Below are 22,535 nucleotides of genomic sequence, written 5' to 3'. Positions count from 1 at the left end.
ACATCCTACTTAAATTATAAACAATATATTGAATTATGTCACAATTTATCAAATATTTTATGAAATTTGGAAATATAAGTTTAACACAATTCTTAATCATGTATATTTGATGTTTCCAACTCGTAAATAATATGGAAATGTATGATGTTTTCATTACTAATTAAGAAATAAAAAAACATGATGAAAAAGGTAAAAATTTACAAATTGAAATGGACATTCTTCAAAAAGTGAAAATCTGTAAAAAAATAATGACATTTTATTTTATATAATATTTATTATATATTTTATTTTATATATAAATAATTAAGAAAGATAGATTATGAGAGAGGAGAGAGAAAATAACATTGTCTTGGTTGGTTGTTGCCGTTGGACTTTGTTGATATATATAAATATAGATTATTTCATGATTTTGTAGATTATGATAAGAGAGAGTAATAAAATTAATTATGATAAAAAAATAATATAATTCGAGAGAAAAAAATAAGAATTATTATTAGTAAATTCATAATTATATATATATATTATTGTTTTATTATAAAAAATAATAAATTATATGAATCTTGGATAAATTATGTTTATAAAAAATTAATGATAAAAAATAATATATATATATATATATATAAATATAATAGGAGATAAAAAATTGAAAATATTAATTATGAAAGGTATAAAATTATTTATATATAATATATGATGAGAGGTAAAACAAATTAAGAAATTGAGATATAAAATTATTAATAAAAGCTCACTTACTTAGACGTATCTACTTGTATAACTAGCTCACTTAAATGTATGTACTAGTAAAAGAATATTTAAACGTATGTACAATAAATAATTGACTCATTTAGCTCTTTTAGTAAACTATGATTAATTTTTATTCTTTAATTTATATATTTAATAATTAAATATTAATATATTTTCTCTCTTATTCTTTTTCATTTATTACTAATAGATGACCCTTCATTTTTTTTTAATATTTTTTATTATTTCTATGAACATTTATTATTGATTATTTTAATTTTATTTTATATATATATGAGTATTCATAATTAATTATTTTAATTTTATATTTTTTCTTCTTTTTTATATTTTTTTCTTATATTCACATAGATTATTAATTATTTTAAAACTATTTGATCCCAATGATTGAATATAACAATGAAAATTCTTTCAACAATGAAAATGCTTTCAACAATAAAAATCTTCAACACAAAAATAAATTAATTAAGAATTAAAAATTAGATAATAATAAAAATTCATTCATCAAACTCAAAAGAGTAATAATTAAATATTAGACAAAACAATGCACCTTACTACTACTATAAGTATATAAGTATAAGTCGTGAATAAAAATTAAATAAAAAATTATTATTTTTATTCTTGTTTATATTAAATTAAATAAGAAAAAACTATTAAAAAAAATATTACAGTAAAACATAAAATTTATAGATAAGTTGTTAAATTTTTTTTAAAAATGAAAATTTAACCAATATAAAAAATAAAAACTAATAAAAAAAGAAGATAACATATAAAGAAAAATTAATATTAAAATAATAAAAAAAATTAAGAATAAAATAAATTACCTAGTTTAATTAATGAAAAGAAGGGAAGAGAAAATATATTAATATTTAATTAATAAATATATAAATTTAAAAATAAAAGTTAACCATAATTACTAAAAATAAGTTAAATGAGCCAATTAAATTATTGATAGTATATATGTTTAAATGATTTTTATTAGTACATACGTCTAAGTGAGTTAGTTGTATAATTACATACGTATATAATATATATATATATATATATATATATATATATATATATATATATATATATATATATATATATATATATATATATATATATATATTCTGAGAGAGAAAATAATAAAAAAAATTAATTAATTAAAAATGAGTAAGATATAGAAATTCAATTCATTGGGAGGACATAAATAAAAGATAAAGATGACATAAATAATTTTTTTTTTATAAAATTATCTCAATCATAAATAGTTATAACAAATGAAACAATTAAAAATACATAAAAACATTCTACTATACCATAAAATTTATCATTCACATTTTAAAAAATAAATTAAAATATTATCTATATCTTCATTATTATAAATTACTTCAATTTAGGTCATTTTTATCTTCATAGAAATTTGTAATTAATGTCTTAACCAGACTCATTTCTTTGAGTTTAAAATTAAAAAAAAATCAATTTTTATGAGTTTAAAATTTATATTAATTTGAAAAACACTTAAAAATAGATCAAATATATAAATTTTGTAAATATTTCAAATATTTATTAAGTTTTGAATCAAGTTATCAATTAAATTATATAAAATTCTAATTTGGTCTAATATTACTTATGATTGACTTATTTATGTAAAAAATAAAATACTAAAAAAACACATAACCCATTCATTTGCATTTTTTATATCTTATATTGATTTTGACTATTTAGTAAAAATTGATATTTATCAAAAAAAAATAATAATAATAAATAAATTTATAAAAATTAATTGTTTAAAAAATATTATTAAGATAAATAATTGGACAAACAATACAAAATATTTAAAATTAATATATATATATATATATATATATATATATATATATATATATATATATATATATATATATATATCATTTAATAAATTAAAAAGATGTGAGAATTGATATTTTCTCTTTAAATTTTAAATGTACAATATTATAAACATAAAAATTTGACATACACAATTTATAATAATATTATTAATTTATACTAATATTAAAATAATATTTTAAAATTTTTAATTCAAAATAACCAAAGAAAATAAAATAAAATTACAGTTAATTATTGTGATAATTAAACCATAATTAGAAAAGTTAATTAAAAATTCAAAAATAAATTGAGGTTAAAATATTGTATTCTTTTACCCAAATTAAACCCCCAAATGGTTGAAATTATTTAATTATGATTTTAAACATAAATTATATATAATTTATGGTTTAAAACAATTAAATAAATACCCAAAAATAAAATAAATGAACATAATTTTTATTATGTTGAAAATATTTTGTTTATTAATTTCGTGAAAAAAAATGAAAGAAAGGGGTTAAATTTTGATTTAAAATAACCTTTTTAATATAAATAAAATGGATAATCTAGTGCACCCGTAAATAAAAAATTAGCTACAGCAGGATTCTTATCCATTGGATTAGTGTTAGATGAAAATTCAGCGTTCAGGAAGACACCACGCCTACCGGTTGTCGCCAAGCACGCGCGCGCCCGGTCCACACTAGAACAACTAACGAAGTTGCTAACTCTGTTAGCCCAATCGCCTAGTGACCAATGGAACGCAATAGAGCATTCCTTTTTAACAAAATGACGTTGTTTTGTTCGTCTCCTTCACAATTGCTGGAGGCCGCGATCGACGTCGTCGACCTTCCACAAACCTTATCTCCGCCATCTTCCATCATTATCCCTCTAGATTTTAACCACGAGCACGTCTCTACCTCGCCATCATTACCCCTACATTACATCATAATTTGAAGAATTAAAGAACTCTGACAAACTATTTTTTTTTTAAATTTGCTCTATCGATTTAGGATTCGATCCAGGGCTTGGGAAAGCTTCTTATACATCATTAGAGTGATCTTTAATCGTTAGTAAGCTTCCAGACTTGCTACAATTCAATTTGTGATTCTAAATTAGATTTTTCCAAGTTTGATCGGGTTATCATATTTAGAGTTCAATTTTGTGTTTTCTTTGTTTGAAATCACTACCTAGATGATATATAAGTTTTCTATCGAAAGAAATTTGATCAATTCAACCTTAATAAAAAAACAAATTTAATTTGAAAATCTAAAAAAATTGAATTTTGTGTTATTGTACTTTAATCTTGAATTTTTTTATTCAAATAGTTGCCTAACATGTTTGTAAACATGTTAGGATGATTTTCCAATCATATAATCAACATTCCAATCATGTTTGATTCAACTGAAATTTTAAAAATGAGTTTGAGTTTCATTTTTGAAAGTTGTTATAAAACTTGATTGATGTTATTGTTTTGGTTGTGTTCGACTATAAACATAATTTCAAAGTTATTGGAACAAAAATTAGGTCATATATAAATAAAAAGTTCCCAAATTTTTCCTTAAAAATCATTTTGAAAAATCAATAGTTATTGCGTTCGATTGATCTTGTTTAGGGTTAGGGATTATGATCCCTATATCCATATGAGTTGTTTTAAACTTATAGATCATGATTTCACGGTCTGTATCAAAAGATACAAACCTATAATTCTTCATACCAAATGAAGAACATTCGGTTCCTGACGACCGAGTCTTGTAGGACCAGGACCGAGAAATAGGAATGAGAACTCTTGGTCCTGAACGAGACCGAGGACCGAGAAAATCGACCTAGGACTGGTGTTCTTCAGTTAGGATCGAGATTAAGGACCGGTGTTCTTGGATTAGGAAAGAAACTTAGGACCGATGTTCTTGAGAATGGACTTAGGAACCCGACTAAGAATTCTAACCTAGGACCGAGACGTTTGACCTAGAACCGAGACTCATAGGTTTCAAGATTGAGGAAGCTAGATCTAGGACCGAGACTCCCAGACCTAGGACCGAGCAACTTAAGTTAAGGATCGAGCCTCCCGAACCCTAGGACTGAACTCTCTAGTCCCTTGACTGAGTGTCACGAGCCCTAATTTAAATCACCCTAGTCTAGACCGAGCCCTTCTGAACCCAGATTGGTTAAAATCGGACCGAAACCCTAGGATTTCGGTCCTAAGGCTTGTTTGATTCCACTTTTCAAAATCCAAAATTATTTTTGTAATTTTGGATTCCTAATCCATTTCAAATAATCTTGAAAGGTCATAAAATAATATTTTAATATTTTCAGAATATTTCCACAAAATATTATGACTAAGGACCCGTTTAGAATTTATTTTTTAAATTCTAATACTTTTCTGATATTTTTTAGAGTTTTTACTCAGTCTTATATCAACGCAATCATAGGTACATTCTTTTAAATAATTTTGTACAATTATTTACGTAATCTAAACCTACCATTGTTTAGGATTCCCAGACTATGAATTAAATAAAATAAATCTTATAAATAAATCTTTTTATAGCCAGACTTTTAAAAAATAAATTTGGCATTCGACAGGCACGGAGGACATAACATGAAAGCTTTTTCCTGAGCGTAACAAAAAAACGAACCTTTTATAGAAACTCTGATATAAAGTACGTTTATACACGTACATTTTACTGATTTTTTAAAATCATTTGGTAAATCTGTTTTCAAATAAATAATCTTTTGTTAAAAATTAATTATGTTTGATTAATTTAAATCAGGCTTTGATCAAATTATTATTTGAACACCAGATTATTAAAATTCGATTAAAATTAATTATTTTTATATAGTTATTTTGTAAAGCAATCCAGGTATTATCAAAAACTTTTTAAATAAATGTTTTATTTAAAAAGAGGTTTGGCATGCAAATCAATGTTGAAATATATCAAACCTCAAGCCTCTCCGTGATTCCCCATATTACCATGTGTCGTTCGACACGTGTTAAGCTATGGAGGGTATTTTCGGGGGTTACACCTTTCTTGGCGACTCTGTTGGAGAACAAATTATGATTTATAAATAAAACTCTAGGTATATAAATTTTTATTTATAACATTTCGAACTTACATGATAGTCCAACTTATAGGGTTCATCACCCCAAAAGGTACCTAGGCTCTATCCTAATAATTTCCAAAACCATACGGGTATATCACCTGGGACTATGTGAAGAAGTACCAGATCAGAACTTTGTACTTTTACGAATTACGTAAAGACTAATCATATAGTCTATGACCGAGAGATGTTGTGTGAGGAAAAACTAGGAACCCAAAATGGATCCCCCCCTTCAGCTTTGATACATCCGTCAAGATGTGACCTTAGCGATAGTGGAGAGAAATTCCAAACCAAACTTTGACTAAACCTTAGCACATAAAACCTAGTTACTCTGCCCAATCGTTTTTTGACTTGCCCAAGCAACAAAGCCTCGACAAGTCAACATGTACGTGATTATTTATTATACATGCATACATTTATAAATGATATAATAAATATCTCTAAGCATATTTTTAATCAAAATCTAACGACATGTTTGTCAAGTTGATTATACACTCACATAATGTCCCCTTTAGAGAACGAATATATGTTCCTCTAGAGGCACCATTTCCACAAAATGTAATGGTACTACCGAGGCTACGGTCTAAGTACCGCTCTCAAATACACTCACTTCTAACTCCATCATAACTTTATGATGGAAATGTAGCGAATGTGGGATATGGTACATAGGGCCTTCAATTTACATGATCGCCAAATCTGTCCAACTATCGAGGAATTCAAAACATCATAATGATCGACAACACGAGCATCATAAGGCTCAAACCTTACACGGAATCCATATCTCTCAAACGCCTTATTCATGAGGAGTTCGGGTATACAAAAACTATGGCAGACAAGATGCTCGCAAGGACATATTTGGACATTCCACGCTAGTTAAAGATGGTCACTCAAACGAGAGAAATTACACTGAACTTTAGTACCTCTCTACTGACCATGATGATCATGATGGACCACTTTCTCCTCGCCCCGTTAGGAAACCTCCTACCATCCTCCAAAATACTAGAAGTGGCTTACCACCTCAAGAAGGGAATAAGGATCCCACTGCAATCATCCTAGAAAAAAATATTGTTAAGTTTAAATGAATCATATTTCACTTACTATCTCAACAAGACAGGGGCTCCAATAATTCTCTACATATGGCTCTTGGAAAAGATGAAGCGCATACATCCCCCGCTTCCCTATAATGAGATGAATGCCTCCCTCCAATTCCGACGCATTAGGAGTGCCAAACTAGAGATATCCATCCATGATAAGGATTTCATATGCAAACTTTTACCATGTACGCTATTAAGAAGATGGTCTATCTAATGTATGACCAACCCATAATCATGCTTATGGGTCTTTATTGGGTCAAATCGAATTGACTAAAATAAACTAAGGAATTAAGTTTATTTAATGATGATATTATTTTTATGATTTATGTTAAACTTAGTTATGATTAAGGTAACTTTTCTATTTGTTTTGTGTAGGAGAAAATCTAAAAAACTTTTCTTCTTTAGACGCGGTCTGAAGTAGATAGTCTTAGACGTCTTACGTAGTTATACAAGGTAGTCTAACTCTTTTAGACGCTGTCTAAAGGGAAACGTAGTTAGATGAGGTAGTCTAACTCCTTTAGACGTTATCTAAAGGGAAACGTAGTTAGACGAGGTAGTCTACTCCTTTAGACGCGGTCTAAAGGGAAACGTAGTTAAACGAGGTAGTCTAACTCCTTTAGATGTTTTCTAAAGAGAAACGTAGTTAGACGAGGTAATCTAACTCCTTTAGATGCGTTCTAAAGGTAAACGTAGTTAGACGAGGTAGTCTAACTCCTATAGACGCGGTCTAAAGGGAAACGTAGTTAGACGAGGACGTCTATCTCCTTTAGACGTTGTCTAAAGGGATGCATAGTTAGAAGAGGACATCTAAATCCTTTAGACACAGTCTAAAGGAATGCGTAGTTAAACGAGGACGTCTAACTCCTTAGATGTGGTCTAAAGGAAAACGTAGTTAGACAATGACGTCTAACTCCTTTAGATGCAGTCTAAAGGAATGCGTAGTTAGAGGAGGACGTCTAATTCCTTTAGATGCAGTCTAAAGAAATGTGTTGTTAGACGAGGATGTCTAACTCCTTTAGACGTAGTCTAAAGGAATGCGTAGTTAGACGAGGACGTCTAACTCCTTTAAACGTTGTCTAAAGGGAAGCGTAATTAGACGATGACGTCTAACTCCTTTATAGGTGGTCTAAAGGAATGCATAGTTAAACGAGGACATCTAACTTCTTTAGACGCGGTGTAAAGAAGAACGTCTGATGTCTTGCTTTAGTAGTTGTCTGAAGGAAGCATCTGTCTAACCACGATCACTTAGTTGTCTGCTCCACTTCTTTCAACAGTTTGACAAGCCAATTAATTCAATAAAATGAATGAATTCAACGTATGCGAATATCTCTCATTCACATTTCCATTACAAGACAAGATTAGAGGATATTCGGCGTACTACCTGTTCGGTACGGCCACGATCCAAATTCTTAGAGTATGTTGTACTCTCGTACTATAGGAGGTGTTGGGTCAAATTATTTTGACTAAGTGTTGAAATAATTTATCCCCTGATATTTTAATGATGAAATAATTTATAAGTTTCAATACAGGTGTATTGAGACAACATATCTCTAGACTTGAATCTAATGAGGGCCATTAGACCGATCTTGATTTTCATTCGCATAAAATTAGACGCTAGTTTAATAGAATTAGACATACAGTCTAACTCATCGGAGTTAGACGTGTAAGTCTAATAGATGTGTAAAGAATTAGACGTAAGTCTAATAGAATTAGATGTACAGTCTAACTCATCGGAGTTAGACGTGTAAGTCTAATAGATGTGTAAAGAATTAGACGGATGGTCTAATGAATACACGTAATTAGACGTAAGTCTAATAGAATTAGACGTATAGTCTAACTCATCGGAGTTAGACGTGTAAGTCTAATAGATGCGTAAAGAATTAGACGGGTAGTCTAATGAATATATGGAATTAGACGCAATTCTAATAGAATTAAACGTACAGTCTAACTCATCGGAGTTAGACGCGTAAGTCTAATAAATGTAATAATTAGACGGGTTGTCTAATTAGTGAAAGTTAGACGTGAGTCTAACTCCTTCAGATTAATCTGAAGTAGATCCGGAATTAGACGTGGCAGTCTAACTCAGTGGAGTTAGACGTGCCGGTCTAATGATTATTATAATTAGACGGATTGTCTAATTAGTGAAAGTTGGACGTCAGTCTAACTCCTTCAAATTAATCTGAAGTAGAACCGGAATTAGACGTGGCAGTCTAACTCAGTGGAGTTAGGCGTGCCGGTCTAATGGTTATTATAATTAGACGGGTTGTCTAATTAGTGAAAGTTAGACGTGAGTCTAACTCCTTCAGATTTATCTGAAGTAGAACCGGAATTAGATGTGGCAGTCTAACTTAGTGGAGTTAGACGTGCCGGTCTAATGGTTATTATAATTAGACGAGTTATCTAATTAGTGAAAGTTAGACGTGAGTCTAACTCCTTCAGATTAATGTGAAGTAGAACCAGAATTAGACGTGGCAGTCTAACTCAGTGGAGTTAGACGTGTCGGTCTAATGGTTATTATAATTAGACGGGTTGTCTAATTAGTGAAAGTTAGACTTGAGTCTAAGTCCTTAAGATTAATCTGAAGTAGAACCGGAATTAGACGTGGCCGTCTAACTCAGTGGAGTTAGACGTGCCGGTCTAATGGTTATTATAATTCGACGGGTTGTCTAATTAGTTAAAGTTAGACGTGAGTCTAACTCCTTCAGATTAATCTTAAGTAGATCCGTAATTAGACGTGGCAGTCTAACTCAGTGGAGTTAGACATGTCGGTCTAATGGTTATTAAAATTAGACGGGATGTCTAATTAGTGAAAGTTAGACGTGAGTCTAACTCCTTCAGACAAGTCTGAGGTAGAACCGGAATTAGACGTGGTAGTCTAACTCAGTGGAGTTAGACGTGCCGGTCTAATGGTTATTATAATTAGACGGGTTGTCTAATTAGTGAAAGTTAGACGTGAGTCTAACTCCTTCAGACAAGTTTGAGGTAGAACCGGAATTAGACGTGGCAGTCTAACTCAGTGGAGTTAGACGTGCCGGTCTAATGGTTATTATAATTAGACGGACTGTCTAATTAGTGAAAGTTAGACGTGAGTCTAACTCCTTCAGATTAGTCTGAGGTAGAACCGGAATTAGACGTGACAGTCTAACTCAGTGGAGTTAGACGTACCCGTCTAATGGTTATTGAAATTAGACGCGAGTCTAATTATATTAGACCAGGCGGTCTAATAGACGTTTTTGATTAGAAGGATTTGACTTATTTCATTAGACTGATTTTCCCAAATCCGTCTAACTGAAATACGTCTGATGCTCTGTTTAAGCAGTACGCTTGAATCTAGCATTTCTCCTACCCACGTGCTATAGCTGTACCTTACTCCTGTTCCACTTTCCTGTGAAGATTAGTACAACAGCTATATGCATCCAATCAAGGAATGCCACGTAAGAGAATTTCCCTCACACTACCCGTTTTGCATGTACATCCCTGATGGAATATTCGCCGCTCTACTAGTTCGGTACGGCCACGATCCTTGTGCTTAGATCCTGCTGTGTACAATGGAGGCTTTCCAATTGAAGAGCGCCACGTATCATTCTTAAAGATTCGACTGTTAGCTCCTGCTCAGTATTTAATCAATCCTTAGAGCAACGGACGAAGCAACGATTTTATCATCTTTTAAAACCAATCTTACGAACAAGCATTTTGATTTTACAGAGAGAGACTACTCAATCATCTTGCTTACTGAATTTATTTTGTGAAGCTTCTTTCTGACTGTACTGTGTGTGAATCGAGAGAGAGAGCTAGAATCAAAACACCATTAGTTGAGTGATATTCTTCATCTTCTTTTAATTGAACAGAAAGTGTTCTGTTCAATAGTGAACTAAGTGTGTGTGTAAACTGTATTTGATTCTCATCATATAGTGAATCCTTCCGGTGGTTGGAAGAAGGGGTGACGTAGGAGAGTTTCTCCGAACATCCATAAACAAACTATTGTGTTCTTCATTTCTGTCATCTTTTCATATTTCATCTTGTGCTTCAAACCCAAGTAAACAATTCCGCCTTGAATCTGTTTCAAGTGTTTACACAAGTTTGCGTAGAATAGAAAGAGATATTAATCCTTAAAGGATTTCTATCAAACCGTTTTTCATAAGCCTTCATCATTAGCTAGACCCCCGTCTCTATCGATAAAGTCGATCCTATCAATTGGTATCAGAGCATTGTTTCTATTCTTAAGCTTTTCCTGAAATATGTCGAACATACCCAAAGATGTCAGTGCTACAACCATTCCAACCTTCTCTCGTGAAAACTACATTGTTTGGAAGAAAAGAGTCCGTGCTCATCTCTCTTCTCTTTATGATGACATGTGGAGTGTTGTCACAGAAGGTCCTATCAAAATTGATAAGGAGAAGGCCGACTGGACTGCTGATGAAAAGTGGCAGAACAACCTCAACAACATGGCTCTTGATGTTCTGTACAGATCTCTCGATGACAGTATGTTCAACTACATTATCGAATGCAATACTGCCAAAGAGGTCTGGGACAGACTCACTCAACTGTGCGAGGGCAACAAGCAAACCAAGGAAAACAAGATCATGGTTGCCACTCAACAGTTTGACAGCTTCAAGATGCGTCCTGGTGAAACAATGAACGATTTCGACACTAGATTCAACAAGATCGTCTCCTTTCTGTCTATCTTAGGCAAGACCTATAGCAACAGGGAGCTTGCTATCAAGGTCATGCATGCTCTTCCAAGAGAATGGGACATAAAGACTATGGAGATGAGAGAATCCAAAGATCTTAACAAGATCTCTCTCTTTGATCTCTTTGCTGACCTCAAGGCCTATGAGTTCGAGCTGAACTGTAGGATGGAAGAAGATCAACCCACGTCCGTTATCATTGCCAAGGCGCTGGTGACTGCTGAAGAGCCACCAACCGCTCCGGACGTGAAGATGGAAAGCAGCGATGCCATGCCTCTCTTTGTGAAGAAGTTTGGCGACTTCATGAAGAATAGCAACTCTAACTCAAACTCTTCAAATTCTAATGATAATAGAAAATCTAAAGCTAATGTTACTTGTTTTAACTGTGGTATTAAAGGTCATTATGCATCGGAATGCCGGAAGCCAAAGCGTGAAGATGCCAAGGAAGATGGAAAAGAGCTGAAGGCTCTTATGGCTGGTGACAGAAAGAACAGAGGAAGCAGCCGTGGCTCTTACTTTTTATCCAGTGAAAGTGATGAAGAAGAGGTGGCTTGCTTCATGGCAAGAGAAGATGAAGAAATAACTCAGGAGACTGAGGTATTTGACTTCTCTTTAGAAAGGTTTTCAAGAGAACAACTGGTAGCTGCACTAGATGACATGGTCATTGAGTACAGAAAGCTAGCAGAATCTCTAAATGAAACTAAATCTTCATCAGATGTAAATAAACCAAATATGTATAAAGGTGAAGAATCAAATGATTTTGAAAATAAGATTGAAGAGATCTCATCTGAGAATGAGATGCTCAAGGAACATATTCAAACCCTTTCATCTGAAAACAAAAGGTTAAACTATGTTGTCTGTGCATGGACAAGGTCTAAAGATGCTGTCAAATATCAGATCAGCATGTTGAAACCTGCTGGATCTAGATCCGGATTGGGATTTGATAGCAATGACCCTAATCTGTCATGTAAAAAGTCAAAACCATATAATAAACTTAAGCCAATAAGTTTTGTCAAAGGAAGTGTGACTGACATTGAATCTGATCCCATTCATGAAGAAGTGACTTTCAAAAATGAAATAGTTTATGTTCCGCCTATTGTTAACTGGCTTAAGAATAAGCTAGAAGCAGCTAACAGGTCTGACAATCTAAAACACGACTCTAAGTCAAGGAGTTTTAAAAGAAAACCTTCTTCAAAAGTTAAAGGATCAGTGACTAGCAAGAAGGCATCTGCTAAGTCAAAATCTTATGCATTAATCACAACACAAAATGAGAAGTCCATCAGAATAACTCAGATATAGATTCCTAAGGGACTAATTGATCGAGGACCCAATTGAGTATGGGTACCAAAATGTGTAAATAGTTTCTTTGTAGGTGATGCAGGAGGATTGCAGGAAGAAATCTAGAAGAGTACTTCTTTGAGTACACAGCCTGGAAGATCAACAATGGCATTTGCCATTTTAGTAGAATAAATGTTTTTATTTGTTAAAAATATTTTTAGTCTTTGGACCAAAAAAATTATTTGTTACATTCCTATGTCCATATACATACTGAGAGGGAAAATTACTTTGGAAGTAAAGATACTCTTCAGACGAATATCCTTAATCGGTCTAATTAGACAAGGGTGTCTAAAAGAAACAGTGTGTACTTAGACGTATTTTTTCTCAAAATCCACTCATTTAAGTCTATATGTTGAGGTGTTATACCTACGCAATTATACGGACACGTCTAATAGACGTTAGACGTTTTTACGTCATGAGCAAGAGGTTGCTCACGTCTAATTAACACACGTCTAACACGTGTTGTTTATGCGGAATTAGACGTACACGTCTAATAGACATTAGAAGGATTTTTATAACACGGAATTAGACGCATGCTTCTAATAGATTCATTCGTCTAATAGACGTTTTGTTATATGGATTTATGGAGTAAGAAAAACGTCTAACTACGCGCCGATTAGACTGATCAAGGACAAATGTCCCACGATTGAGAGTTATTTACTTTTCCCGCTCAAAATATCAAACAGTCATCTCTTATTAACATGAAGACACGTGTCTTTCAAGTTTAGAGAAAATGACTGATATACCCTCATTTTTAATGATGACTTCTTGAAAAAGGACGTCTAACATTTATTAATGGGCCATACCCCTAGAATAGACGGTTATTCTGTATTTCCCTCTTCCATCTATATAAGGACATTAGTGCATGAATTTGAAAGCTTTCAATCCTTCAAAATTCTTAAGAACCCTAGTTCTCTTTGCATTTCTCTCACTAAATCTCTCTGAAATCCTGTGTCGGTTCATATTCTTTCGAAAATGGTGAAGAAAATCACTCTCGGTCACTGTACTTTGCAGGTGGATTTTCCATCGGTGTACATGTTCGTTCAACCGAAGGTGGTGAAGATGTTCTAAACCCTAGAAGATTCTGGGTTAAGGAAGTATCTAGGCGGACCGTTCATATTCTACGAAAAAGAAGTTCGCGAGTTCTTCAAAACTGCAACTATGGTGGATGATTCCATCGTAGCAACCGTCAACGGAATGGAGTTTTCTTTTGATGAAGCAGTTTATACAGAGTTCTTTGAACTTCCTACGGAGGGACACTTATTCGACTTGATCCTCTCTTCAAAAATCATGGAGGAGATGAAGACAACTTTGTCTGCCGACGGTTCGATGATCCATGTGAATGGACTCAAGAAGGCATTCAAACCGCATTTCATTCTACTGAACGACGTGGTGGCAAAGGCGCTACAAGGGAAATCTGGCTCTTTCCATTTTTATAGTCAAGACCGTTTTGACTATATGTGTGCTATCTCAAAGTGAATCCAGGTAAACTGGGCTCATACCCTTTTCCAGAACTTGTGCTTTTCTATCTGTCAAACGAACAAGGAAAGCATAACATATGCGGCTCAACTGAGTCATCTGTTGAATTTGGGGGTTCCTGTTGGTGAACCGGTGCAGATCAACTCTCCAAGAGTATTTACTGCTCTTACAGTGGCTAGCACACTGATGAGGTTGAAGAGCAACCTTGAATTTGCATCCGGTGCTTCGAGTTAACAAACCGGTGGAAAGCCTTTTACCTGATCCAAGCCTTATGCTTCTGTTTTGTCAACAGGGGAAAAGAGAACGAAAACGGTGAATGAATCGGAGGCCAGTTCCTCCAGTCTGAAGAGTCCAAACAAGAAGAACTCTGAATCTTTCGATTCAAGGTTGAAGCAAGGTCCAGGCGTACTTGCTGCAACTCCAATGTCCACATTATCCACTCCTTCAACCTTTTTGAGGAAACCTTCGAGGTCCCGTGCCTCAAAGGAGAAGAAGACAAAGGCGCCCCGCGCGTCTAAATCTATAAAGGTAAAGTCTTACAAATCTTTGGTTGTTGTGCCTAAGTTTAATGTTCCCGTAGTGGAACAAACTGAATCTGTATTCTCTCCCTTGAGAGAATCTGCTGAAGGGTCTGCTGTTGAGTCAACCGGTCCAAATGATGAAACTTTTGACAGGATTGAGTCTCCTGTTGTTCAAACTGATCTTGTAGCCGTCGGTGCTACAGAGTCATCTCAACCAGAACAAGGGGCTGTTCTTACCCTTGTTTCTGGTCAATCTGTTGAACGAGAAGTTTCCATTCCAATTCCTAAAGATTCATTGGTAGTTGGGAAATTTGTTCGTATGGAGCTTCCTGCTAAGCTCTGTAAAAAACCTCAATCTGCGTTTGAACTGAAGCATTCCAGAAGACAGACAGGTGGAATCGTGATCGGTGAACCAAGACCTGCTCTAAAACCCATAGAGGTTGTTCGAAAAGGTAAAGATATTGCTTCTCCAGTTCCTGAAAAAGTATCGGAGGCAATAGGGATTGTTGACCTCATCATAGAGCAAGTTAAAGTTGTTACAACTGAAAAAGTGGAGATCTTTGAATCTTGGTCCCTGGAGAGACTGTCATCCAAGTATAATGAATCTTTGTCAAACTCTGCTATAACAAAAGAATGGAAGAGGAGGGTTGCAAATGAAAAGAAGGTTCTTAAATTGGCAAGAACTTCAGAGGTTGCTGAGGCTCTGAAGAGAAGAGATCTAGTGGAAGCTTGCATATATGGAAAATCTCTCTTTCCAATCTTCGAAGCCAGGAAGGCAAACTTCAATCCTACTGAGAAAGGATCTGAAGTGGAAATGAAGGTTTTGAAAAAGCTGAACGATATTTTGGACAGTCATGTCTCTGTAGCTTCTCGATATATTCATGGCGCCGATTGCTCTGGCGCAGAACCTCTCAATGTTGATGAAGCTATGGACATTCTAGATGCTGAGAATGATGCTGATGAGCTAGATGCTGCTCTCTTGATCGAATTCGGGAATCTTTCTACCGAAGAGAGACGCATTTTAGATCAAACTATTCAAGAGTTTCCGAATGAAAAAGAAGAAGAAGTGATTGTCCAAGAGCCTGAACAAGCTCTTGAGATAAATGAAGAAGAAGTTCTTATAGAAAATGTGATTGAGGAGGCTTTTAAAGCTCCTATTGAAGAAGATGTTGCGATAACCCCTGTTGCGAGAACAGAGGTTGTTCAAGAGAAAGTGGCCGAGGTTACTCAGCTAGAAACTGTCAGATCTGAGGGGGAACCCTCCAAAGAGAAGAATGTTGAAGAAGGGAGTTCCTCATCTAAGGATGAACAGGATCAAAATGCTACATATAAGAAGCCCCGTCTATTTCCCGACACCATTGTGGGAAATGTTCACGAAAACATCAATATTCCTATTCACTACTCTGGAAATCTGTTTCAGAGATTTCAGAGAGCTGAAGAAGATATTGAAGAAGAAGAGCGAGATGAAGCTGCTAGGAAAGCCGAAATGAACCAACTGGAGCAATCCTTGTAGATTCACACAAACTTTGAGCCAATTCAGAGTATGGAAGCAGAGTCTGAAGGGAATTCATCAAATGAAGGAACCTCTGCTGGTGGCAACAAGATGTTAAAATCTATGTGTTCGGTGCTCTCATCTCTTCAGAAGAGCATGATAAAGTCCTTGAATAATCAGGAAGAAGAAAGAAAGGACTTTGCTGAAATTCTCAAAGTTCTCAAAGAGTTGGACAATACCTTGAAGAAGAACACGTATGAGACTCATGTCTCAAATATAAACTACTCAAAGTTTGAAAAGCAACTTATCAATCGTCAAACTGAATTATTGGACATTGAAAGGCAAATCAATGATGAACGCCACAAAGAAACCTTAGAAGAATTCAGTCTAGTGAAGAATCAGATGGTGGAAATTCAGGGTTGCTTGAGTAGAAATGACAATGAACGACAAGAGTTTGCTAACTCCATTGCAAGGAAGTTTCAAGTAAAGGAGAATGCAATGGCCAATGCTGAAGGTGCTCAATCTCGACCCGCTCAAGGCGAGTCAAGTAGAAGAAATGATGGTGTGTCAATCGGCACTAGATCCAGGTGAGCTCCAAGCACAAATGACAATTCTAGGCCAACCAAGAGAGGTGGAGGTCGAAGCGGTGGTGAGCGTGGAGGTCGAAGTGGTGGTGGCCGGAGTAGGCTATCCAATGCTGATCAAGGTGGACGTGCTAGTGGTGGTGAACGCGGTGGAAGATCAAGTGCAGGCGGTCGTGGTGGTCGCGGCTATCCTCCTTATCTAAACATTCTTCCCGATCAAGAAATGAGTCCAACCGATCCTCGAGTTAAAAGGGAAGAACAATGATCTCTTTTCTTATACTTTTATCGAACAATGTTTCTTTGATGGTTTTTCGAATATTGGTTTTGGATGTATGATGTAAGTGAACAAGGGTTTTGTCTATTTATATGATGAATGCATATTTTGGTATATGTATGCAGGTCTCCAATTTCTTCATCAATAATGGGGAAATTCTTGGGTCAAATTATTTTGACTAAGTGTTAAAATAATTTAACCACTGAGATTTTGATGATGAAATGACTTATGAGTTTTGATGCAGGTGTATTGAAACAACATTTCATAAGACTTGGCTCTAATGAGGGTCATTAGATAGATTTTTTCCTTCAATGCATAGAATTAGACATACAGTCTAACTCATCGGAGTTAGACGTGTAGTCTAATGAATGCATAGAATGAGATGTACAGTCTAACTCATCGGAGTTAGACGTGTAGTCTAATGAATGCATCGAATTAGACGTACAGTCTAACTCACCAAAGTTAGACGTGTAATCTAATAGACGTGTAATTAGACGGATGGTCTAATAGATTCACGGAATTAGACGTAAGTCTAATGCATAGAATTAGACGTACAGTCTAACTCATTGGAGTTAGACGTGTAGTCTAATGAATGTAAAGAATTAGACGTAAGTCTAATGAATACACGGAATTAGACGTAAGTCTAATATGTTCGGAATTAGATGTACAGTATAACTCAGTGGAGTTAGACGTATAGTTTAATAGACTTGTAATTAGACGGATGGTCTAATAGATATTTGGAATTAGACGTACCGTCTAACTCACCGGAGTTAGACGTGTAGTATAATATATTTACAATTAGACGGATAGTCTAATTTGTTTGGAATTAGACGTGTGGTCTAATTAGTGAAAGTTAGACGTGCGTCTAACTCCTTTAGACAAGTCTGAGGTAGAACCGAAATTAGACGTGTAGTCTAACTCGGTGGACTTAGACGTACCGTCTAATGGTTATTGGATAATTAGACGTGTGGTCTAATTAGTGAAAGTTAGACGTGCGTCTAATTCCTTCAGACAAGTCTGAGGTAGAACCGGAATTAGACGTGTAGTCTAACTTAGTGGAGTTAGACATACTGTCTAATGGTTATTGGATAATTAGACGTAAGTGTAATTCTATTAGACCAGGCGGTCTAATAGACGTTTTTATTAAAAGGAGATGTGTGATTTCATTAGACTGATTTTACAATCCGTCTAATTGAAATACGTCTAATGCTCAGTTTAAGTAGTATACTTGAAGCAAGCATTTCTCCAACCCACGTGCTATAGCTGTACCCTACTCCTGCTCCACTTTCTAGTGAAGATTAGTACAACAGCTATATGAAACCAACCAAGGAATACCACGTAAGGGAATTTTCCTCACATTACTTGTTTTGCAGGTACATCCCTGATGGAATATTCGGCGCACTACCAGTGTTGTACGGCCACGATCTTTGTGCTCAGAACCTGCTGTGCACAATGGAGGCTTTCCAATGGAAGAGTGCAACGTATCACTCTAAAAGATTCGACCGTTAGCTCTCTTGCTCAGTATATAACAAATCTAAAGGACAACGGACGAAGCAATGAATTTTACAATGTGCCTCACGAATTAGCCTTACACAACGAACAAGCAATCTGATTTTGCAGAGAGAAACTACTCAATCATTTTGCTTACTGAACTCATACTGTGAAGCTGCTTTCTGATTGTACTGTGTGTGAATCAAGAGAGAGCTAGAATTAAAACACCTTTAGCTGAGTGATATTCTTCATCTTGTAATTGAACAGAAAGTGTTTTATTCAATAGTGAGCTAAGTGTGTGTAAACTGTATTTGATTCGAATCATATTATAGTGAATCCTTCCGGTGGTTGGAAGATGGGGTGACGTAGGAGAGTTTCTCCGAACATCCATAAACAAATTACTGTGTTCTTTCATTTCTGTCATCTTTTCATATTTCATCTTGTGCTTCAAACCCAAGTAAACAATTCCGCCTTGAATTTATTTCAAGTGTTTACAAGTGTTTGCGTAGAATAGAAAGCGAATTAAATCCCTAACAAGATTTCTTTCAAACCGTTTTTCATAAATTTTCATCCTTAGCCAGACCCCCGTCTCTATCGATAAAGTCGATCCTAGCAATATGCTATGTCAAAATCATATGCATTAATTACAAAACAAAACGGAAAATCCATTAGAATAACCCAAATATGGATTCCTAAGGGACTGATTGACCGATGACCCAATTGAATGTGGGTACCAAAAGATTGTAAATATTGTTTTGTGTAGGTACAAGTGAATGATGGTCTCGAAGAATCTGTGTGGTATCTGGATAGCGGCTGTTCCAGGCATATGACAAGAAAAAGACGGCTTCTCACCGATATAGCAGATTGTTCTGGACCAAAGATCACATTTGGTAACAACAAGAAGGGTAAGACCATGGGTAAGGGTAAGATTATCCATGGTAATCTAACCATTAATGATGTGCTACTTGTTGACAATTTGTGCTATAACTTGATTAGTATTAGTCAACTATGTGATAATGGTTTGTCAGCTGATTTTCAAACCCATGCATTCCTAGTTAAGGATCAACATGGCAATACTTTATTAACTTGTAGTAGAGTAGGAAATTCATATAAAATGAATTGGCAAAAAGAATCTTCCGATCTTATGTGCATGATTACCAAGAATGACCAGAAATGGTTATGGCATAAAAGGTTGAACCATTTAAATTTTAAAACCATCAACAAAATTTGTTCAAACAATTTAGTTATTGGTTTACCTAAACTTCAGTTTTCAAAGGACAAGGTATGATCTGCTTGCTAGTTAGGCAAACAGGGCAGATCATCGTTCAAAAGTAAAGGGAAATCTCAATCCAGTCGTTGCTTAGAATTGTTACATATGGATCTGTTTGGTCCATTTCCTGTAAAGAGCTTAGGAGGGATGAGATTTGCCCTAATTGTTATTGGTGATTTTTCACGATTTACATGGGTAGCATTTTTACAATCAAAGGATAAACTGCTGAAAACATGATTAGAATTTTTAAAAGAATTCAGAATCAGAAATCTTTGAATATTGCATGTATTAGAAGTGACCAGGGAACTAAGTTCACTAACAGATACCTATCATCTTATCTAGAGGAATCTGGGATTAGGCACGAGTTGTCTAGTATCAGAACTCCACAACAGAATGGCATTGCTAAGAGAAGAGTGAGGACTTTGAGGAAGCAGCGAGATCTATGCTGGCTGAATTAGACATACCTTACAGGTTCTGGGCAGAAGCCATAAACACTACGTGTTACACACAAAATCGGTAAATAATTAACAAACGTTTTGATAAAACTCCCTATGAACTGTATTACGGGAGAATTCCCACAGTTTCTTACTTTAAAGTATTCGGGTGTAAATATTTTATTCATAACAATGGAAAGGTTTATTTGACCGCTTTTGATGCTAAAGCAGATTAGGGATTCATGTTGGGATATTCCTCTGTAAGCAAGGCTTATAGAGTATACAACAATAGAACACAAACCATTGAGGAATCCCTCCATGTAGTCTTTGATGAGCCTATTGAGAGAAATTCATTGATCCCATTGACCTTGCTGACAGACTAAAAGCGACAAGTCTTGAGTCTGTAAGTGATGAAGAAGTTCTAGATAAACGAATTTCGTTGTCTGACCCAGTGGCTGATCCGGTTGAGGTTCAACCAGACGTACAAACTCCTATTCAACAAACTGTTGAGAGTTCAGACGTCGCAGAGTCACATGTACAGATGACCAATCCCTTTGGATCCAACTTCAGATGGAACAAGAACAATCCACCAGAATTGATCATCGAAAATCCCTTCTCTCCTCGAAGGACAAGACGTCAATTGATTGATGAAATGGCCAATTCTGCCTTTATTTCTCAGATTGAACCCAAGAAAATTGGTGAAGCAGTGGTTGATCCAGATTGGATAAATGTTATGCAGGAGGAGTTAAACCAATTTGTAAGAAATAAAATGTGGCATCTAACTTCTAGACCGACTAACCAGTCAGTCATAGGAACAAGATGAGTCTTTAGAAATAAGCTTAGTGAAGATGGCTTAGTTATTAGAAACAAAGCCCGTTTAGTTACTCAGGGATACAGACAAGAGGAAGGTATCGACTTTGATGAGTCTTTTGTACTTGTAGAAAGACTTGAGGCAATTAGAATCTTCCTAGTGTATGCATCATTCAAGAATTTTAAAGTTTTTCAAATGGATGTGAAAAGTGCATTTTTAAATGGTAAATTAAATGAAGATGTTTATGTTGTGCAACCTCCTAGTTTCGTAGATCATACTTTACTAAATCATGTTTTTAAACTTGATAAAGCTTTATATGGTCTAAAACAAGCTCCTAGAGTTTGGTATGACACTTTGACTGAATTTTTGTTTGATCATGATTTTGTTATTGGAACTGTGGATAAAACACTATTAGATTCACTAAAGATTCTCACATTCTACTTGTTCAAATATATGTTGATGATATTATATTTGGTTCAATTAATCCCAAATTATGTGAGAAATTTGCGAAGCTGATGCATGACATATTTGAAATGAGCATGATGGAAGAATTAACTTTCTTCCTCGGACTTCAAGTTCGTCAGCTGGAAAAAGGAACATTCATCAATCAGGCCAAGTATACCAAAGAATTGCTAAAGAAGTTTGGGATGGAGAACTGCTCTACCGCAGACACTCCAATGAGCTCCTTTAGTAAATTTGATAAAGATGAAGGAGGCCAAAGTGTAGATGTCACAGCCTATAGAGGACTAATCGGATCTTGGCTCTATGTGACTACTAGTAAACCAGATATCTAATTTGTTGTTGGTGTCTGTGGAAGATTTCAAGCTAATTCTAAACTTTCTCACTTTACTGCTGTTAAACACATTCTTAAATATTTAAAGGGAACTCAAAATGTGGGACTGTGGTATCCGAAGGATTCCAGTTTCAATTTGACCAGTTTCTTAGATGTAGATTATGCAGGGTGTAAAATTGATAGAAAAAGCACAAGTGGAACTTGCCAGTTCCTTGGAGATCGTCTTATCTCATGGTTTAGCAAGAAGTAGTCGTCGATTTCAACGTCTACAGCTGAAGCAGAGTACCTTGTTGCTGGAAGTTGTTGCTCTCAACTTTTGTCGGTTCAATAACAGCTCAGGGACTATGGGATTGAGGCTGAAGAATCTCCAATTTTCTGCGACAACACTAGTGCTATCGCAATCACCTATAATCCAGTTTTGCATTCTCGGACAAAGCATATCGAAATCAGGCATCACTTTATCCGAGAGCATGTCAATCAGAAGCAAATTTGTCTTGAATATATTCCTATAGATCAACTAACAGCAGATATCTTCACGAAGCCTCTGTCCGAAGCTAAGTTCTCTCATTTTATAAATATTTTAGATC

This window comes from Impatiens glandulifera, chromosome 9 (genome assembly GCF_907164915.1).
Source record: "Impatiens glandulifera chromosome 9, dImpGla2.1, whole genome shotgun sequence".
Lineage (NCBI taxonomy): Eukaryota > Viridiplantae > Streptophyta > Magnoliopsida > Ericales > Balsaminaceae > Impatiens > Impatiens glandulifera.
This window is presented reverse-complemented; position numbering follows the sequence as displayed.